This window comes from Peromyscus eremicus, chromosome 10 (genome assembly GCF_949786415.1).
Source record: "Peromyscus eremicus chromosome 10, PerEre_H2_v1, whole genome shotgun sequence".
Lineage (NCBI taxonomy): Eukaryota > Metazoa > Chordata > Mammalia > Rodentia > Cricetidae > Peromyscus > Peromyscus eremicus.
In genome coordinates, this window is record NC_081426.1 from 89157632 (window position 1) to 89177053 (window position 19422).

The window sequence follows — 19422 nt, forward strand, 5'->3', positions numbered from 1 at the left end:
ACTGCTATGATAAAATACCATGACCAAGACACCTTACAGAAGGCAGGGTTTATTTGGGCTTACAGTTCCAGAGGGTCAGGAGTTCATCACCATTAGAGTGGGGAGCATGGCAGGCATGGTGACCGGACTAGCAAGCTGAGAACATCTTGAACCTCATGCAAGAAGCAGACAGAGCAAACCAGAAATGGTACAAATCATTTAACTCTCAAAGCCTGCCCTCAGTGACATACTTCCTCCAGCAAGACCACACCTCCTAAACCCACCCAAACAGTGCCACCAATGGAAGACCAAGTATTCAATATCCCAGACTATGGGGGCATCTTATTAAAGACACCACAGCAATGTTTGTGATAATTTGCCCTGGACATACTCACTGGACTAGATTACTGTCTGAAAAATACATCACCGTGTTGTGACAATACAAATGTTATACAAAGGTAAAACCCACTAGGCTACATACTTCCTGCCTTTGTCCAATCAGGGGCAAGCATACATCCTGATGTTTTCCTACCTGTTGCCTCCTGCCTACATTTGAAACAAGCACATCCTGTGCAGTTGGAGCAACCAAGCTTGTTTACAGATGTGAAAACACATGACTTGTTCTCTCACATGAACAATAGCCCCCAGCATTCCAGGAAGTTATCTATCCTAGGGCAAGTGGGGCTCACAGGTTAGAGGCATTTTTTTTTTTTTTTTATAGAACTCTTTTTTAAAATATTTATTTTTATTTTATTTGCATTGGTGTAGCTAGAGTTTTCCTGCCTGGCCCACGGTCAGGGCAAATCTCTCTCACCCGCCAGTCCCACAGCCATTCAGACCCGACCAAGTAAACATAGAGACTTATATTGCTTATAAACTGTATGGCCGTGGCAGGCTTCTTGCTAACTGTTCTTACAGCTTAAATTAATCCATTTCTATTCATCTATACCTTGCCACGTGGCTTGTGGCTTACCGGTACTTTACATCTTCCTTGTCCTGATGGCGGCTGGCAGTGTCTCTTCCACCCAGCTTCCTGTTCTCTCAATTCTCCTCTCTGTTAGTCCCGCCTATACTTCCTGCCTGGCCACTGACCAATCAGTGATTTATTTATTGACCAATCAACAACACATTTGACATACAGACCATCCCACAGCACATTGGTGTTTTGCCTGCATGTATGTATAAGAGCATTGGATTCCCTGGAACTAGAGTTACAGACAGTTGTGAGCTGCTGTGTGGGTGCTGGGAATTGAACGTGGGTCCTCTGGCAGAACAGTCAGTGCTCTTAACCACTGAGCCATCTCTCCAGCCCCCTTTATAGAACTCTTAGGCACAGCAATTTAAACTTGAAGCATACCTTTAGCCCTCACAGAACTGAACATAAAGGAGTGAGTATGTGTTTGTGGGTTGTATGTTGAGGGAAATCTAACATTGTTTTAACACCCCCTCTCCCCACTGCAGAAACAAAATAAGAGGGCATTGCTTTGAGCTCAGTTGTACCAAGTAGCTGAAAGGGAAACCATATGTCATTAAGACCTCTCTTGCAGCTAGAGGCCTGTGTCAATGATGCGGGTACGAGGTTGCTACTGGTAGAAAGCTTATCACTAAAGCATCAGTGAATGCTTTAGGCTGTGTTAGCTAAAGAAAACATCTTCAACCTGAGTTAAGCAGAAGGACACCTTCTTTGGCTGTATCAGTCAAATCTTTTCGGGTGATTTATTTCCTGTCTTTGGAGGGCTGTTGACCTGTGCAGTTGCATCATGGTCCATACATTTCTGTGGCATCATGCTCTGAGAAGGGCTTTGATACTCTGCTGTCCTATTCAGTTTTTTTTGTGACTGGGTGAGGGGGCAGGCTCTGTTTCAATTTGTCCCCAGGACCTGCAAGTTGCCAGAAGTGGCCCTGCAATTCTTTGAGTGTTTCTTCATCTGCTACAAAAGGAGGAGACATCAGGAAGTGCAAGGAAACTTCACCAGCTGAGCTAATCTCAAGGTCATTGCAGACACTGGAATCAGGAATGTAACTCAACATTTTGGGTAGAGCATCCTGCATAAATCCCACTCAGGGCCCGGGGGCAAGGGTGATACTCTTCAAGTTCACCGAGGTCCTTGATGTTTGACAGAAAAGAGTTTCAGCAGGAGTTAGGGTGAAACCAAATTAGTGAGTTTATTGGTTAAGCAGAAAGGCAAGACAAACCTGAGCCACCAAATGTGAGCATGAGGAGAGGAATGCACCTAAGCGCCTTGGCAGTGGCCATATTTGACTTAGGGGCTTTTCAACAACTTAGTCCAAAACTGGGTTTAGATATTAGGGGAAGTATAGGCTGGTAAACTTACTTTTCTTGCCTGCAGAATTTTGTCCTTGAAGAGACTTTCCCGAATCATCATGAAGGCTTGCAGCCAGAGTGAAACAGCATTAGTGTGGCTGCATTCCTGCTGAGCTACCCCTGGCCTGGATCCAGAGACTTGTAGCACCTAGCCCTAATCCATTTTTTTATTTAACCAATACCTTTTGTTTCTATTATTGCCCTATGTGAATCTTGTCTGAGAGTCTCCTAAGGATACAAAGTTTATGCAAAACTTGGTTCAGGAAACCTGGAAAACCGTGGTACCTGAGAAAGTGAGGAATCTGCACTTGGCCTTGTGTCTCTGGGAGCTCCTTTCAGGGTGTTCTGAGCACATGGAAACTGACTGGCTAACTGTAAATAGAGAGAAAATAAAATGCCCAGGGCGAAGGGAAAGTGCTTCAGTCCTTAGAGGCTGGACCCCTCTGCAGCCACCAAAGGCTAAATTCATTCTTAAGGTGCCTCTGAGTCTTCTTTCCACGGATCCACGTGAACCCACACACCCGTGCCACAACACGTTAGGAAAGGCTTTTGCTAAAAAGCCTTGACTCTTCACTAGGGCAACCAGAAGCAGGGTGAAAACTTGACATTTCTGCTTCTGTTTTGTGTCTGTGTCTTTACTTTAAAGGCACAGAGATAAATCTCATTGTCCTTAACCTTTTTTCTTGAGTCACCTTGGATTCGAGAAACGGCAAAACTTTGCAGGTCAGAGCAACTCAACTTCACCACAGATAAGGATGGTTTTCTATAAAAGAAAAAACCTCATCCAGCCACAGAACTAATTGTTTCTCAACAACCACCTTTTCTCCCTTAAATGAAAAGACTTTTTGAGACCACTTTGCAGGATTGGAGGTGAAATCAAGTCAGGAAGACCGGGTCTCCAAATATACCTCGCCTCTGGCCCAGTTTTTCCTCTATTTAAACCTAAATCTACCCTGAAGATGAACTTGGAGGCATCAGACTCCTATTTGTTTTTTTTTTCTCAAAGGTTCCACATGGAATCACTTCTTCTTCCTGCTGTTCACCTTGTATTTTTACATGGTGTATTTGGGTGGATGGACAAATCTAGCCTTTCAGGGCTGCTGGAGGCCATATATTTGCCCTAAAAACTCTGGTTCTACTATAAGAGATAAGATGTTGATCAAATGGATCCTTGCTTGTGCATGGGTCACAAGGAGGTAGGTGAAAGGGTTTTGCAGTCAAAGAGTATCTTGGTGATCAGGGGCCCAAGGAATGCCACAAAATCACACCAGGAAACGGACCTCATGCAAGGGATTTACCGGGGATGGGGTGTGTGTGTGTGTGTGTGTGTGTGTGTGTGTGTGTGTGTGTGTGTGCACGCACAAGGGTTGCCTCTGAGCTGGGATAGAAACAAACAGCGGTGGGCCAGGCTGTAATGGAGGGCTCTATAGGGGAATGGAGCATGAGCATAGGGAAAACATGGCAGCAGTGTGATGGTAGAAATGTGTACCATTGGCAATTAGTGATGATGGGGCCTAGGCTCTGAGTCATTGAAGGCAGAGAGGAGGGTTCGGAAATGTGGGTGGGTCTTAGTTGACTAACATTCCTCCCTTTCGTTTATTATAAAAGGTAAGGAATAATAGGAAGGGGAGACTGGTGAGGTAGGAATGGGGTGCCATGCTCTCTAGACTGCTTCCTGTTGTCTGAGGCCATCGACATCTTTGGGGACCCAAGAAAGCTGGAGTGCTGGCCAAGGCTGGGAGGAGCAGGCTGTTTCACTTGCTGTCCAGGCTCTGTGGGACCATCTAGAGCTAGGGAAGTGCAGGCTGCATTGGAGCGGCTCTCAGTCTTTACTTGATTGGAAATGTATATTAGGGGCAGAAGGCAAAGTTAAGGAGTTTTAGGGGAACATTTCTATATTGGATGTACATTTGAAACTTCCAGGCCCATGGTCCTGGTAGTTGGGGGAGTGGAATCCTAAGACTAAGGGAGGGAGGGAGGGAGGGAGGGAGGGAGGGAGGGAGGGAGGGAGAGAGAGAGACAGAGAGACAGAGATCCCACTGTCAGGAATAGGCAATCGGGAAAACTTCATTCTTTTTTTTTTTTTAAATATTTATTTATTTATTATGTATACAGTGTTCTGTCTGCATGTGTACCTGTAGGCCAGAAGAGGGCACCAGATCTCATTACAGATGGTTGTGAGCCACCATGTGGTTGCTGGGAATTGAACTCGGGACCTCTGGAAGAGCAGTCAGTGCTCTTAACCTCTGAGCCATCTCTCCAGCCCCGAAAACTTCATTCTTATCTGGAGTCTGTGTCACCTGTGAGAGGTAGATCCAAGTCACTTCCCTGAAGCTTATGTTATTTTTTTTAAGTTTACAAAAAGAGGTAAAAAGTTTTAGATATGTTAACATTACCACTTGTTTGAAATCTGTACTGAAATCTACACTGTAGGAGAGACAGTAGATTCACGCCTTTGAGTCATAGTAAAAGCGTGGGAACCCAAAACTGGTTCTGGGCTAAAAGTCCTAGCACTCTTCCCAGAAGGCTGGACATGTAGATTGCACAGAGATGTTTTAAGCATGATTGAGAAGCACTTTTAAGTCCAGTCTTAGAAGACAACCAAAGGAAATTTAAAATCTTGAACTTGTGACTGATAATAGTGCTTTACCACCTTATCAGAACTCCATCAAATGAAAATTTGAACTTTAGAAGTTTTAATGTATAGGGAGGAAAAAAGACATATGAAACATTTTTTATTTTTCACATACTTTAAATCATTTTCTTAGATCTTTCCAACTTGCATTTAAATGCCTTAAAGCACTTTCTTAGACCCTCGGAACTTACATCAACTTTCATATCCTCACCCTTATACCTTGTATTTATATACCGCAGAAGGCTTTCCTAGACCCTCAGAACTTATGTCAACTTTCATATCCTCACCCTTATACACTTTGTATTTATATACCTCAGAAGACTTTCCTAGACCCTCGGAACTTACATCAAATTTAAGCTTCTTCCCATCCAGCCATTTACTGTGGGACTCAGGTGGTTGATTACTGACAGCGGTCATTGTGAAGCAAGTCCCTTTAAACAAAGGAAAAGTAAAAAGTTACTTTATCTCTCTTCAGAGTCTGGTAACAGGTAAGCTGGAGATCCAGTTGCTCTAGGAAAGTGAGGCCTGAGGCTGGATCTAAATGAACTAACAAGGCAGCTGCACCCTTGGGGAAGGAGTTGGTACGCTTGTTGCTGAAGAAGATACAGTTGGTCAATATCACCAGAGATACGAGAAGGATAAATTACAGCAGGAAGGGGGCTGGAGGGATGGCTTAACGGTTAAGAGCACTGACTGTTCTTTCAGAGGTCCTGAGTTCAATTCCCAGCCACCACATGGTGGCTCATAACCACCTGTAATGAGATCTGGTGCCCTCTTCTGGCCTGCAAGGACACATGCAGACAGAATACTGTATGTATAATAAATTAAAAAAAAAAAATTACAGCAGGAAGTATAATCCAAATGGCCCATGTGTCAACCAAAATAACAGATTTGCCCACTACCTAGACAGTTGCTCTAGGCTCCAGTGGTCTCCACGGCTTTGTTGGGGGCAGTGGTCATAGGTTTCCGGCTGACACACAGAGCAACATTGGCCTTTGGCTGCCAGACCCAGCTCTGAGAGACTTTCCTGTGGAGAAGGTTCTTGGAAAAAAACTGACCTAACTTTGACCAGGCAGGGCAGGGCAGGGCAATCAACCTAAAAGTGTCCACAGTTCGGGCAGAGCCCTAGCAGCAGGCAAGGCTTAGGGCAGTTTTCCCCAGTGATTAGGGTTACCACAATTCAGGTAGAGTCATTGTGCTCCATCTATCTCCTTTGGAAACCATAGGGTTCTTGGTTTGAGCTTGCATGTCTATTATGGGAAGCCTGTTTTAATTCAACATTTTAAATGTCATATTTGGCAGTGAAGAGTTTGAGGACCATCGATCCACTAAGCATGCCTGATTTTAGGTTTAATCTTGAAAACACATCCACTTGTATGTTTTAATTATCTCTAACAGTTTAAGTTGGCAGTGTGGTGATGTATTGTGTCTCCCAATAAAATTTACCTGAGGATCAGAGGAAATAGCCAACCACTATAGTACACAAAAGTCATGCAATGTTAGCACACACCTTTAATCCTATCACCTGGCAGGCAGGGATCTGTTCGGATCTATGCGAGTTCAAGGCCACACTGGGAACAGAGCCAGGTGTGGTGGCACATGCCTTAAATTCTAACACTAGTTAACTATAGAGGTCTGGTTTGGAGGTCTGTACAGACAGACAGGAAGCGACAGAGTTGGACAAGAAGAGGAAGTGATGTAGCTGGGCTAAGACAGCCAATGAGAGAACAGAACAGAAAAGGCATGTAAATATGAATATACAGGAAGAATATTCAGAAGCTGCAGAGTTGGTGAGGTGAGGTTAGCTCGTGGTTTGTTCTAGTCCTCTGATCTGTCTCTCAGCCTTTAACCCAAATTTCTGGCTCCGTGGTTTTTTTTTTTTTTTTTTTTTTTTGGTTTTTTTGAGACAAGGTTTCTCTGTGTAGCTTTGTGCCTTTCCTGGAACTCACTTGGTAGCCCAGGCTGGCCTCGAACTCACAGAGATCTGCCTGCCTCTGCCTCCCGAGTGCTGGGATTAAAGGCGTGCGCCACCACCGCCCGGCCGTGTTTTTTATTTAATAAGACCATTTAGAAATTCATCTACATGGCAGCTTTTATAAGACTAGGATTTTACAGCTTTATCCTTGTTAGGTTTAGCCTATAAAAAATAACAATTCTTGGGGGTGGGGATTTAGCTCAGTGGTAGAGTGCTTGCCTAGCAAGCACAAGGCCCTGGGTTCAATCCTCAGCTCAAAAAAAAAAACAAAAAACAAAAAACAAAAAACAAACAAACAAAAAAAACCCCAATTCTTCAACTGAAGCTCTTTTAGCATCAAAATAAAACTTTAAAACCTCCAAATAACTTTAACAAAGTGGAGCAAGGACAAAGAAACTCGACAAATATTACTGTGAACTTGAGTAGACCTTAGGATTTATTATCAAATATACCTTATTTATCAAACATATGCTATTACCTATCTAAGTTTTTTTAGGAGCCTGGTGTTGAACAGTTAGCAAAAATGTAAGTAGTTAGACATACATCTTAAATCAGCTTTTGTTAACCCAAGTAGACCTTTACTCTCTTGCCTTTTTAGAGCCTCTGGGGACACTATTAAGCAGGATTCTGAGATCTTCTCTGGGACTCATTGAAGAAGTGTCCCGGCTATTTATACTGTCAGCGGCAGAATGGAGAGAAAGACACTGGTGGGATTTATGTGCCATCTCTGACCCACACAATCACCAAAGTTGTTTCTAATCTGAAATTCCAGTGTTACTGATGTGGTTAGGGTCAGAGCCTAGCAGCCCTAACAGTCTAGATTTAGCCACCTGTCCTCAACATGACAATTAAACAAACAAGTAATGGTGAAAATGGATAAAAGAGATTTCTTCAATGTGGCCACCTTGGGAAGAGAAACAAAGAGGTCCATTGACACCACTGTGTTCATCTTCAGGGTCCTAATGCTAGAAATGAGTTTGGGGTCTGTGGTGGTTTGAAAGAAAATGGCCCCCAAAGGGAGGGACACTATTAGGAGGTGTGGCCTTGTTGGATTAGGCATAGCCTTGCTGGGCTTTGAGTTCTCCTATGCTCAGCTACTCCCAGTGTTTCAGTCCAGCTTCCTGGTGCCTGCAATTGTAGGACTCTCAGCTACGGCTCCAGCACCATGTCTGCCCGCATGCCACTGTGTCCCGCCATGATGCTAATGGATGAAACCTTAGAAAATGTAAGCCACCACCTCAATTAAATGTTTTCCTTTATAAAAGTTGCTGTGGTCATGGTGTCTCTTCACAGCAACAGCAACCCTAAGACAGGGTCACAAAGAAAGGGGCATCCACCCTGAGTGAAGTGTCTGGATAAGCAGGTTTACTCTGGATCAAGAGGGTATGCTTGGAAGATCAAACACCCAGAGACAGGAGGGGCACTTAGTTTTTATTCTAACTCAGGTAGTAACTGTGTAGGGAAAAGGGGCCACAGCTCCAAGGAGAAAAGGGTCACTGATCCAGGCCATCAGATTTCTGGAATACCAAACTTGGTGTAAACAATTATTTTCCTGGGTGATGAATATTGAAACATTTGCATAAAAATATCATGAGGTGGGAAAGGTAAAAAGATTTATATTCTGGGCCAGGTGTGGTGGCGCACGCCTTTAATCCCAGCACTGGGCAGGCAGAGGCAGGTGGATCTCTGAGTTCAGGGTCAGCCTGGTCTACAGAGCATGTTCCAGGACAGCCAGAGCTACACAGAGAAACCCTGTCTTGACCCTCCCCCAATAAAGGGTTTTGAATTCCTCGTCCTGAGCACAAATGTTATAATGTTTGATAGAAAAGTCTCTGGTTTGACATTTCTTACACTAACATGAGATTTAGGAGTTGAGATCAGGCTGTGTCCTACCCTAAGTTATTCCAAGTTATGTAAAACACGGTTTTTGCCTTGCCCTAAGAGACCATACATACACAAACACACACACACACACACACACACACACACACACACACACACACACGCCCAATTATTTCTTTTTATTACTTTATTTATGAGTCACTGTGTGAGCGTGCTTGCTTCTCTGCATGCCTGTCTATGACTTGGAGGCAGAAGAGCATGTTGGGTATCTTTTACCACTGCCTGCCTACTCTATGGAGGCAGGATCTCTCCTTGAACCTGGGACTTGTGTTTTCCAGGGTACAATAGAAGTTGCCAAGCCCAGGGATCCTCCTGGAGAAATTCCATTTTAGAAGTAGCTTTGACTCAGTTTTGAGGATAAAGGATGGCTTTGGACCTGGTTGGACGTATGAGCAGCACCATCTGTCCAGAACTACCCATGAAGCACAGACTGAGAAATGACTCCGTTCTGGGAACTGGAATCTATTCCAAACTCCAAATGCATCAAGAGGAATTACTGAAGTGAGTAGGAAGAGAGTGAACGTTGACTTGAATGAGTTACCTACATCCAGGATGTAATTCACAAGCATAGTAAATGCTTTGGAACACTTAACAGGTGAAGCATCATGCTTAGAGGCATGGTTAATTCCAAAGACGGGAGGAGAAAGACCACGGACCCAAATCATCACGGCCAAGTTAATTAAGTCAAGTATTTAATTAAAGCAAGCTTGTTAGTATTCTGACCCACCCCTTGGCTCCACCCTGCGTCATGTCGTAAAAGCCTCATTTTAAGGAAAAACTCCTCCCCTTCCTCTCTCTTCAACTTTTCCTCCTCCGAGGTGTGCACCATCGACCCCTCTCTCTTTCTCTCTCTTTTCTCCATCTTTCTTTCCTATCTTTCTCTTCATCTCTCTATTATAATAAACCATTTCCAAGGCCGATGCAGCATCTGGGTCGTGAATGACTAACCCCTGCCCCCCCCCCCATGCCTGTATGATGTGGGTCTCCTGCCAGCCTGCTGCTGCATTTGCACAGCATGCCAGCGTGTTTCCCTGAACACACGGGATGCCGTCGGGGTTCCCCATATATCATAACAAAGCTTTTTTATTCCTGTACATGGGCTGCCTCCCCTCAAGGTGAGGTTCGAGAGGTCAGCATTGGAGTGAGGAGACAAGGCTTTTATACAGGGGTGGGGGGTTCCAAATGGGGGTTTTGGCTGGCAAAATAGGTGGGGTTACAGGAGCAGAACATCATAACAAGTTAGTTGTAGCTTGAGTTTTCCTGCCTGGCCCACAGTCAAGACAAATCTCTCTCACCTTCCAGTCCCACAGCTGCTCAGACCCGACCAAGTAAACACAGAGACTTATATTGCTTACAAACTGTATGGCCGTGGCAGGCTTCTTGCTAACTGTTCTTATAGCTTAAATTAATCCATTTCTATAAATCTATACTTTGCCACATGGCTCGTGGCTTACCGGTATCTTCACATGCTGTTTCTCATCGTGGCGACTGGCAGTGTCTCTGACTCAGCCTTCCACTTCCCAGCTTTATTCTCCTCCTTGTCCCGCCTACACTTCCTGCCTAGCCAATGGCCAATCAGTGTTTTATTTATTGACTAATTAGCAACACATTTGCCATACAGAACATCCCACAGCAGTTAGTCATGAAGACCCCCTGAAAAAAAGACATGGCTGCAAGGTGGGCATAACAAGGTAATCATACATGGTCATATAACCTTTTGAAACAAGTAGGGTTGCAAGATGGTTATAAACATCTTTTTTGGGTTGTTTTGTTTGTTTTGGTTTGGGTTTATTGAGACAGGGTTTCTCTGTATAGCCCTGGCTGTCCTTGAACTTGCTCATAGACCAGGTTGACCTTGAACTCACCACCTGCCTTTGCCTCCTGACTGCTGGGATCAAAGGTGTTCCCCACTACCACCACCACCAACACTGCTGCCTAGGTATAAACAACTATTTGAAACAAAAACATGATTGCCATTCCTGGAACAGGCAGTACAGAACCGTTTGTAGTTAAGGTTGAGCAACAGAGGTTTAATCGTAAATAGGAATGAACTGAGTTTGTCTTTACTATAAGATGGCTTTAAAGCCTACGATGGAGGCAGGCTGGTTCTTCACTACCTCATCAATAGTTCTCTAAGCATAATCCAGGAGTCACAGAATGTGCATATTTATTATATTTACGCAGTGTTTCTTATATTGAAAGAATTTATATCATTGCATGATGCAAATTTCACAGTGTACGCATACATTGGTGTGTTTCCCTCTGATTACTGTCCCCAGTCCTTCAGCATCTCTTGACTAACTTTAAAAGTTGCTTTTGGGGGCTGGAGAGATGGCTCAGTGGTTAAGAGCACTTGCTGCTCTTCCAGAGGACCTGGGTTCCAGCACCCACATAGTGGCTCACAGCTGGTTGTAACTCCAGCCTCAGAGGATCTGATGTCCTCTTCTGGCCTCTGGGGGCACCACGCACAAACGCATGCAGGCAAAGCACCTATACCCATAAAAAGAAGCAAATTTATCTAAAAACTGTGAGTTGCTTTTCACAAGACTCGGGTAGTTTGTGCTTAGGTAGCCACCAACCTCTGCAGAGGCTGACATAAGAGGATTGCTCGGCAGAGCCCGAGACTTCAGAACTCAGTGTGGTCAACCCAGAGGTACATTGGCTTTAGTTTAATCTCTTTTGCTATGATAAAGCAAAACAAAACAAAACAAACTGTTGCTTTATTAACCTTGAATTTTCTCAATGCTGATGAGAAAGGAACAACAGCTGCAGAGAGACATTGGACGACAGACAAAACTCCCGAGCTAAACCAACCGGTTTATTTCAAGGATGTGCTGACCTCAGAATGGAAACCTGGATATGTTCTACGTTGGGGAAGGGGTTTTGCCTTTGTTTCTGCAGGACAAGAAAAGCTATGGATACCAACAAAATTAATAAAAATTTGATTTGAACAGGAAAAACCCCTTGATGAGGTAAAGTAAAAGATCATCCACCAATGTGACATCTCTACAAGTTGTAAGAAAAATTTAACAATCAAGGTTGGGGTAGGGTTCTGTTTTTGTCTTTCCAGGATAATGGAAATATCCATCTTCCAAAAATCATAAGGCCTTGGATATCCAGATGTTTACAACAGAAACAAAGAATCTATTGGTACCAATCTACACACGGTAAAATCTCACTGTCTAACATCTATCTTTCTATCAATATTGAATAGTTGTGGTCCCAATTCAATTATAAGCCAAGCTGGCTTTGGAGATGGAATTGGCTCACTCCTTCTCTAAACCCAAGCACATTGCTAAAAGAAAAGTTTGAGAGATTCTTCAGTACCATATCAGAAGAGCCCTCTGGTGTGGGACAGAAGGAAACCAATAAAAAGGGACCATTGTCTTCTAGATTCTAATTCTCTCCATGCTTACTCTTGATTTCTCAGAATCCTTTCTTACATGCCATGTCCTCTTTAAATCCAAATCTTCCATTTTGATAACAAATAAGTTTTTCTAATAGCAATCTCAGAAGTCTCCAGAAGGAAGATGGGGCCCCAACAACAACTCTACCCAATCCAGAATGATGCCACGGTAATCATCATCATACTACACTTCTTACCAGAATTTCAGACAATCTTACCCATTACTCTAAGACTTGCTGCAGAACCTACAGTTAGTCTAACTGAAATTTAACTATCTGCGCTTTCTCACAGTACCCAACAGAGATAACATCACCCCCTAAACACCAGGAAGCAATTCTAAGAAAACGACGCCCCTTCTCCCTTAGGTTTCATAATTCTCAGGGTTATGGATGATGGTTATAGGATTGGGGGTGGAAGTAAATATTAAACTCAGTACTCCCAAAAAAAAAAAAAAAAAAAAAAAAGGAAAAGAAGAAATGGAATGGATACGTATAAGACATTATGGTAGATTATTGTATATACTAGTAAACAAATTTAGTAAAATAGCAGCCTTAAATAATTTTCACTGTAATTTGCACTGTTATGGATTCTTATATGTTGATACAAATGTAAACTATTTTTATATTCCTGTTTATGATAATTTGTATATTGATACAAATACAGAACTATACTTGGTATAATGTACATATATTTCTACTCTTATTTGAAATGTTTGTATATTGATACAAATGTAAATTTATATCTGTCATACTTTATGTATGTTCTACTTCTGTTTAGGATATTCGGTATATTGATATATATTTAAGATTATTGTCATATTGCATATCCCACTACATACTCCTACCTCTGTTATAAATATTGATATATATTTAAGATTATTGTCATATTGTATATCACACTATACACTCCTACCTCTGTTATAACATCTTGTGTATTGTCACAACTTTGAAGTCATTGTTCTTTACCATACACTTGCTTATAGACTGTCTACCTTGTTTACGTGAAGCCTTAGTCCTTAGGTTATTTCAGTAGATAAGACTTGTAGATTTATAGTCACCTATGCTTGTCATCTCTATAGTTACGTTAGTCAGGTTATACAGATTTACAGATACATAGGTCAGATGGACAGGTAATCTTCAAACACTTCATAGACCTAGAGAATATGGCATTTAAATAACTTAGAATTCTGTTGATGCGAGACACAATTGCTCCTGGCTGCACCAATTTGATCCCGAGAGAATGTTGGGCTTCTAGACATTTCCATTTGGAAGTTTGTCTTCTTGGCACAAAATGGCCTACTGGGCAAAGAACTGCCCTTGCCTCGACAGCTGACAGTACAAATGCAATGCTATCCTTTCTGGACAAGCGGGACACAAGGAAAGCGACCACTGTACTCTGCCAAGACAGGGTAAGATGGTCTTTCAGAATTCCTGCTTCTGAAAATGGTCTGTCAGATACTTTAGGCCTGTAGCCAATTTGAATGCACCAACAATGCTGAGAAACATTAGGTGATTGTCCAGGCTGCCAGCTGTCTCGGTCTACTCTCGCAAGGTTCCCGAAAGTTGCTTGCATCCATCTACCATTTCTCAGGTACCATTATATTCCTTCTCAGGTCTTTGATGGGATTGAAGACTAGCAGTTATAGTTACAACTTAGTAGATAGAACATATTAAGTATTAGATTCAGGTTCTTTAGGGTAGGACACCTTTTGGAATGATCTTTGTAACATGCCATTTATCTATGCTCTATACTTCTCTGGATTTTAATATGTGTTTCTTGCTTGATATTGTTTGCATTGGTTGTAGTTCCATCTTATCTAGGTCATTATCCCTCATTATTCCTGGACAATATTTGATAACCATTCCTTTGTATATAGTCTTGTATTAGGTTAGAACTTTCTTATTTAGACAAAAAGGGGGAGATGTAGTGGGTAGCCATTCCAGCTTTGTTCTGGAAGTTCCAACCCCCATTGAGACTTCGGCAACTGTCACGCCTACAAGGCGGGGCCAAGGGAGGCGCCGGGGGACCCGAGATCGGGATCGGCGAACGCTCGCTTGGGTCCAGGACCCTGGATGGTGGAGGTGGACAACGCAGAGCTCCAGAGAACACCGCTGGACTGTGATACACCTTCCCCAGACCCCGCGACCTACCTATCCCTTAATTTGTAAGTTACGCCATTAAATAAATCTCCTTTTAACTACGTGGAGTGGCCTTAATAATTTCACCAATAACAAACAAACAAACAAACAAAAAACAAAAAAACGAAAAACAAAAACCCACTCTGGCTTCTGGGTGTGGTGGTGCATGCTCTTAATCCCAGCAGAGGCAGAGTGATCTCTGAGTTCGAAGCCAACCCAGTCTACAGATTGAGTTTCAGGACAGCCAGGGCTACACAGAGAAACCCTGTCTGGAAAAAAACCAAAACCAAACCAAATCACAAAACACTCTGACCCAAAGCAAGCTGGGGGAGGAAGGAATTTACAGAAGCTTACAAGTTCCAGTCCATCACTGAAGGACGGTTGTGGGCTTGCTTGCTGGCAGGCGTGTGCTGGGACTCTCTGCCAGAGGAATAGTGCCATCCACAGTGGGCTGAGCACTCGTACATAAATTAACAACCAAGACAATCCCACATGGGTGTTCCACAGGATAGTCTGATCTGGGTAACCTCTCCCTTCTCAGGTAATGGTTAAAGCTAACTAGGACACCATCTCAAGAAAAAATTAATTAGAAAACCAAATTGTTCCTAGGCCCCACAGATGAAATGAGTCAGAACATTGGGGATGTTGCCCAAGCAGTGAAAAAATTTCAGTATACTGATAATGGGAGTCTTAAGTTTTATTTTATTATTATGGTTTATTTTATATGTATAAGTGTTTTGCCTACATTATGTCTGTGCACCAAGTGCTTTCTGTGGTGCTCTGGGAGGTCAGAAGAGGCATCAGATCCCTTGGATCTCGAGTTACATACAGACAAATAGTGGTGAGCCGCCATATGTGTGCTGAAATCTGGAAGAGCAGCCAGTGGTCTTAACCACTGAACTCCAGCTCCAAGTTCAGTTTTATAAATAACTGCTTTATGGGAGATTATAGATGCTTTTATGACCGAAATTTATGAATGAATAATCTTACGAGGTGATGAGTAAGCTTGGACAAGTCTTACTTCAGCACCCTAAAGACAGTGTAACTCAGCTCTGTGGAGGAAGAATGAGCGGCAAGACAGAGCCATTCTTACTGACATCCGGCAGTCTTTCTTTGAAGCCCACGGACAGGAAGTCACAGACAGGTTTGCCCACGCAGTGGAGAAGAACCAGACTGATTGATGGTTCCTTGGCTGGTTGGGAAGTGGGCTGTGGGGTTTTAAATGCTGCAATCTGTCCATGCTGAGGGTCTCTTCAGAGAGCGTACCTGACAGAAGAAGCTGTGGGGGACCCAGCCTTTAACTAGGAGAGTGAGTCAGGCTGGCTTCAAACACTCTTGCACCTGGTGGGTGTGGTGAGAATACCTGAGATAACAGAAAGAAAAACACTTTGTAGACTCTGAAGTGGCTCCTCCTTGTCATTACCCATGGTGCATCTGGCTAGGCATCACAAAGAAAGATGGGTGCTCAGCAGAACCAGAGCCGTGCCCCATAGTCAGCGTACGTTCTAAAAACTTGCTGAAGTAGTCTTAGACTGCTGAAGCATTGGACCTTCCCATTTCCCTGCTACCGCTAACAACGCAAACATCAGTTTTCACCATCCCTTGAAAATTAAATTATCATATGTGAAAGTGGAGGTATCTAGCTTTGTTCTAAATTCCTTCTCTAGAACTGGGTAGAGAGCTGGCATTCTAAGCTGCCCAAAGAGACAGGAGGAATAATTATCCCTGTGTTGTGTAAATTTCCTAAGAAATTTAACACTCCACCTTGCAGGAAAGCTCCTTAAGCAGGAAGGTAAACAACTCAAAATAGCTTCAGGAACCCCCCCCCCCCCCAACCCACCAGAGTGACTAGGCCCCTCTCTGCCAGGGGAAGCAGTAAAATCTGAGAGTCCCTCTCAGAAGAGCAGAGTCAAGCCTCAAAGATGACTCTGAGACCAAACTAGCATCCTGGAAGCGTCCTGGAAGAAGCAGAAGCCAGTTGTATGGAAGAGGTTTAGACCAACTGAGTCACCTGGAAAGGACACTCTCCAACCAGTTGAGCTGCCTGTGGGCTGTGCACTGTGCTCCAGGTTCCCAGCTCTGTGAGCTGTCACCCGTGTCGGGGTGGGCTTTGGTGATGCAGCTGTCTGTGAATCATTTCCGCTCTTACAAGTAACCACTCACCCATGCTCCTGTAAGTAACCCCAATAAAACTCCATAGTTCACCAAGGGGGACTTGGGAGTTATCTGTACTTTGATCTGTTGTGGGTTTCCTGACTAGGGTGAATAGACATATGTATTTTGTCTCTCCTCTACAATGTTTTGTATCTCCTATTGAGATAACATACTTTTCCTTCCCAGAAGCCCCCTTTTCAGGACAGCCTCTTGGAGCTGCTGTCTCAGTATCCGCCACAAGGCCAGGCCACTTCTTAAATTACACAGAAAAGTGTGAATTTTTCTTCCTTTAATCAGGCATGCTTCCCCAAGGCCCTGTGCTTTTTCACACTTTTCTCTGAAGTCTCCGATCTCTTCTTCCAACACCTGGCTGCTTGTCAGCCTCCATTCCAAGTGGCATTGTGTTTTCTCGTCCTCTTCCATTTCTCTTCTCCTGGCTGCCGCCAAGATTTAGAACTTGCCTGCCGTGTTGTTTTTTTTTGCTGAAGCTCTAAGAAAATTGTCCTCGACCTTCTGTCTTCTGTCTTCAAATCACAATTTTAATTTCATGTATTGAGGCTTTTGTCTGTGTACCTCGGGCATGCCTGGTGCAGGTGGAGGCCAGGAGAGGGCATCAGGCCCCTAGAACTGGAATCAGATGGTCATGAGCCACCCTGTGGGTACTGGGAATTGAGCCAGGGTTCTCGGAAGAGCAGCCAGTGCTCTTAACCACTGAGCCACCCCTCCAGCCCCTTTCTTTTGTTAATGAAACTAAGTCTCAGAAGGGAACCCCAGTGCTGTGGGATGTATGGCAAATGTGTTGCTGATTAATCAATAAAACACTGATTGGCCGTTGGCTAGGCAGGAAGTATAGGCGGGGCAAGGAGGAGAATAAAGCTGGGAAGTGGAAGGCTGAGTGAGAGAGACACTGCCAGCCGCCATGATGACAAACAGCTTGTGAAGATGACGGTAAGCCACGAGCCATGTGGCAAGGTATAGATTAAAGGAAATGGATTAATTTAAGATATAAGAACAGTTAGCAAGAAGCCTGCTGCGGCCATACAGTTTGAAAGCAATATAAGTCTCTGTGTTTACTTGGTCGGGTCTGAGCGGCTGTGGGTCTGGCAGGTGAGAGAGATTTGTCCTGAGGTGGGCCAGGCAGGAAAACTTAAGCTACACCCCAGTTTCCTTTGTAACAAACTGTTGCACATGTAGAGGCGAATTTTTAAATATTTGATCTGTATCTTAGTAAAGCTAGCATACTTTAAAGGGTGGATTTAAAACACACAAGCAGCAAGAGTTCCTTCAGCATCATGCATCTGACGAATACTTTTTTTTTTTTTTTTTTTTTTAAGTTTTTCGAGACAGGGTTTCTCTGTGTAGCTTTTGTGCCTTTCCTGGATCTCGCTCTGTAGACCAGGCTGGCCTCGAACTCACGGAGAGCTGCCTGGCTCGGCCTCCCAAGTGCTGGGATTAAAGGTGTGCACCACCACCGCCCAGCAGAGACAGGGTTTCTCTGTGTAGCTTTGGAGCCTGTCCTGGAACTCACTTTGTAGACCAGGCTGGCCTCAAACTCACAGAGATCTGCCTGCCTCTGCCTCCTGAGTGCTGGGATTAAAGGCATGCGCCACCACCACCCGGCCGAATACTTCTTGATTAACTAAAGGGATGTAGAAATTTCTGAAGTGTCCACCAATAACCTTTTAATCATTCCCTTCAGAACAGTCTCCTGTGCCAGAACTTTACTGATAATAATCATCATGGGTATATAAAAAAAGATACAGATTTCACATACATGCACACATGCGAATTAATCACACATACATGAATTAGATACACATCATGTACATATACACATCACATCGTGCACATATACATATCTCACACACACAATACATGGAACACACACAAAGATTTTTATTTTATTTTTATCTTTTGGTTTTTTGGGACAGGGTTTCTTTTCTTTTCTTTTTTTTTTTTTTTTTTTGAGACAGGGTTTCTCTATGTAGCTTTTGTGCCTTTCCTGGAACTCCCTTGGTAGCCCAGGCTGGCCTTAAACTCACAGAGATCCGCCTGGCTCTGCCTCCCTAGTGCTGGGATTAAAGGCGTGTGCCACCACCGCCCGGTGGGTTTCTTTTTTTTTTTTTTAATTTTGTTTATTTTTATTTTATGTACATTGGTATTCTGCCTGCATGTCTATGTGAGAGAATCATATTCCCTGGAACAGGAGTTACAGACAGGTGTGAACTGCCATGTAAGTGCTGAGAATTGAACCTGGGTCCTCTTGAAGAGCACCCAGTGCTCTTAACCGCTGAGCCATCTCTCCAGCCCTGGGACAGGGTTTCTTTGTGTTGTTTTGGTGCCTGTCCTGGAGCTCTCTCTGTAGACCAGGCTGGCCTCGAACTCACAGAGATCCACCTGGCTCTGCCTCCCTAGTGCTGGGATTAAAGGTGTGTGCCACCACCGCCGGGCATGCAAAGATTTTTAAAAGGGACTGTGGGTAAAACACTGTGCAAATGTGCAGAACTGAGCCTGAATCCCCAGAACCATGTGAAGCTGAACATGTAGGACACACCAGTAATTCTCATGCTTTTATGGTGACACAGGATCAGAGGCAGGAGACTCCCGGGAAGTTCACCAGCCAGCTAGCCTAACATACATACACAGCAGAGAACGACAAGACACTGAAAGGAAGGACCAATATCCAAGGTTGTTCTCCGCCCCCATGTGTGCTGTGGTGCACACGGGCCCTCATTTGCACACCTGCACACATACTCACACACTCGACACAAGATTGAAAAAGAAACAAATGCAAATTATTTCTTGTAGTGCGGATAGTATTCTGAATCCTGCTTAGGTTGTATCTTGCAGCAAGCTACCACTGAGCTGTTCCATGTGTCTGGCTGCAACAAAATCAGTCGCCCTTGA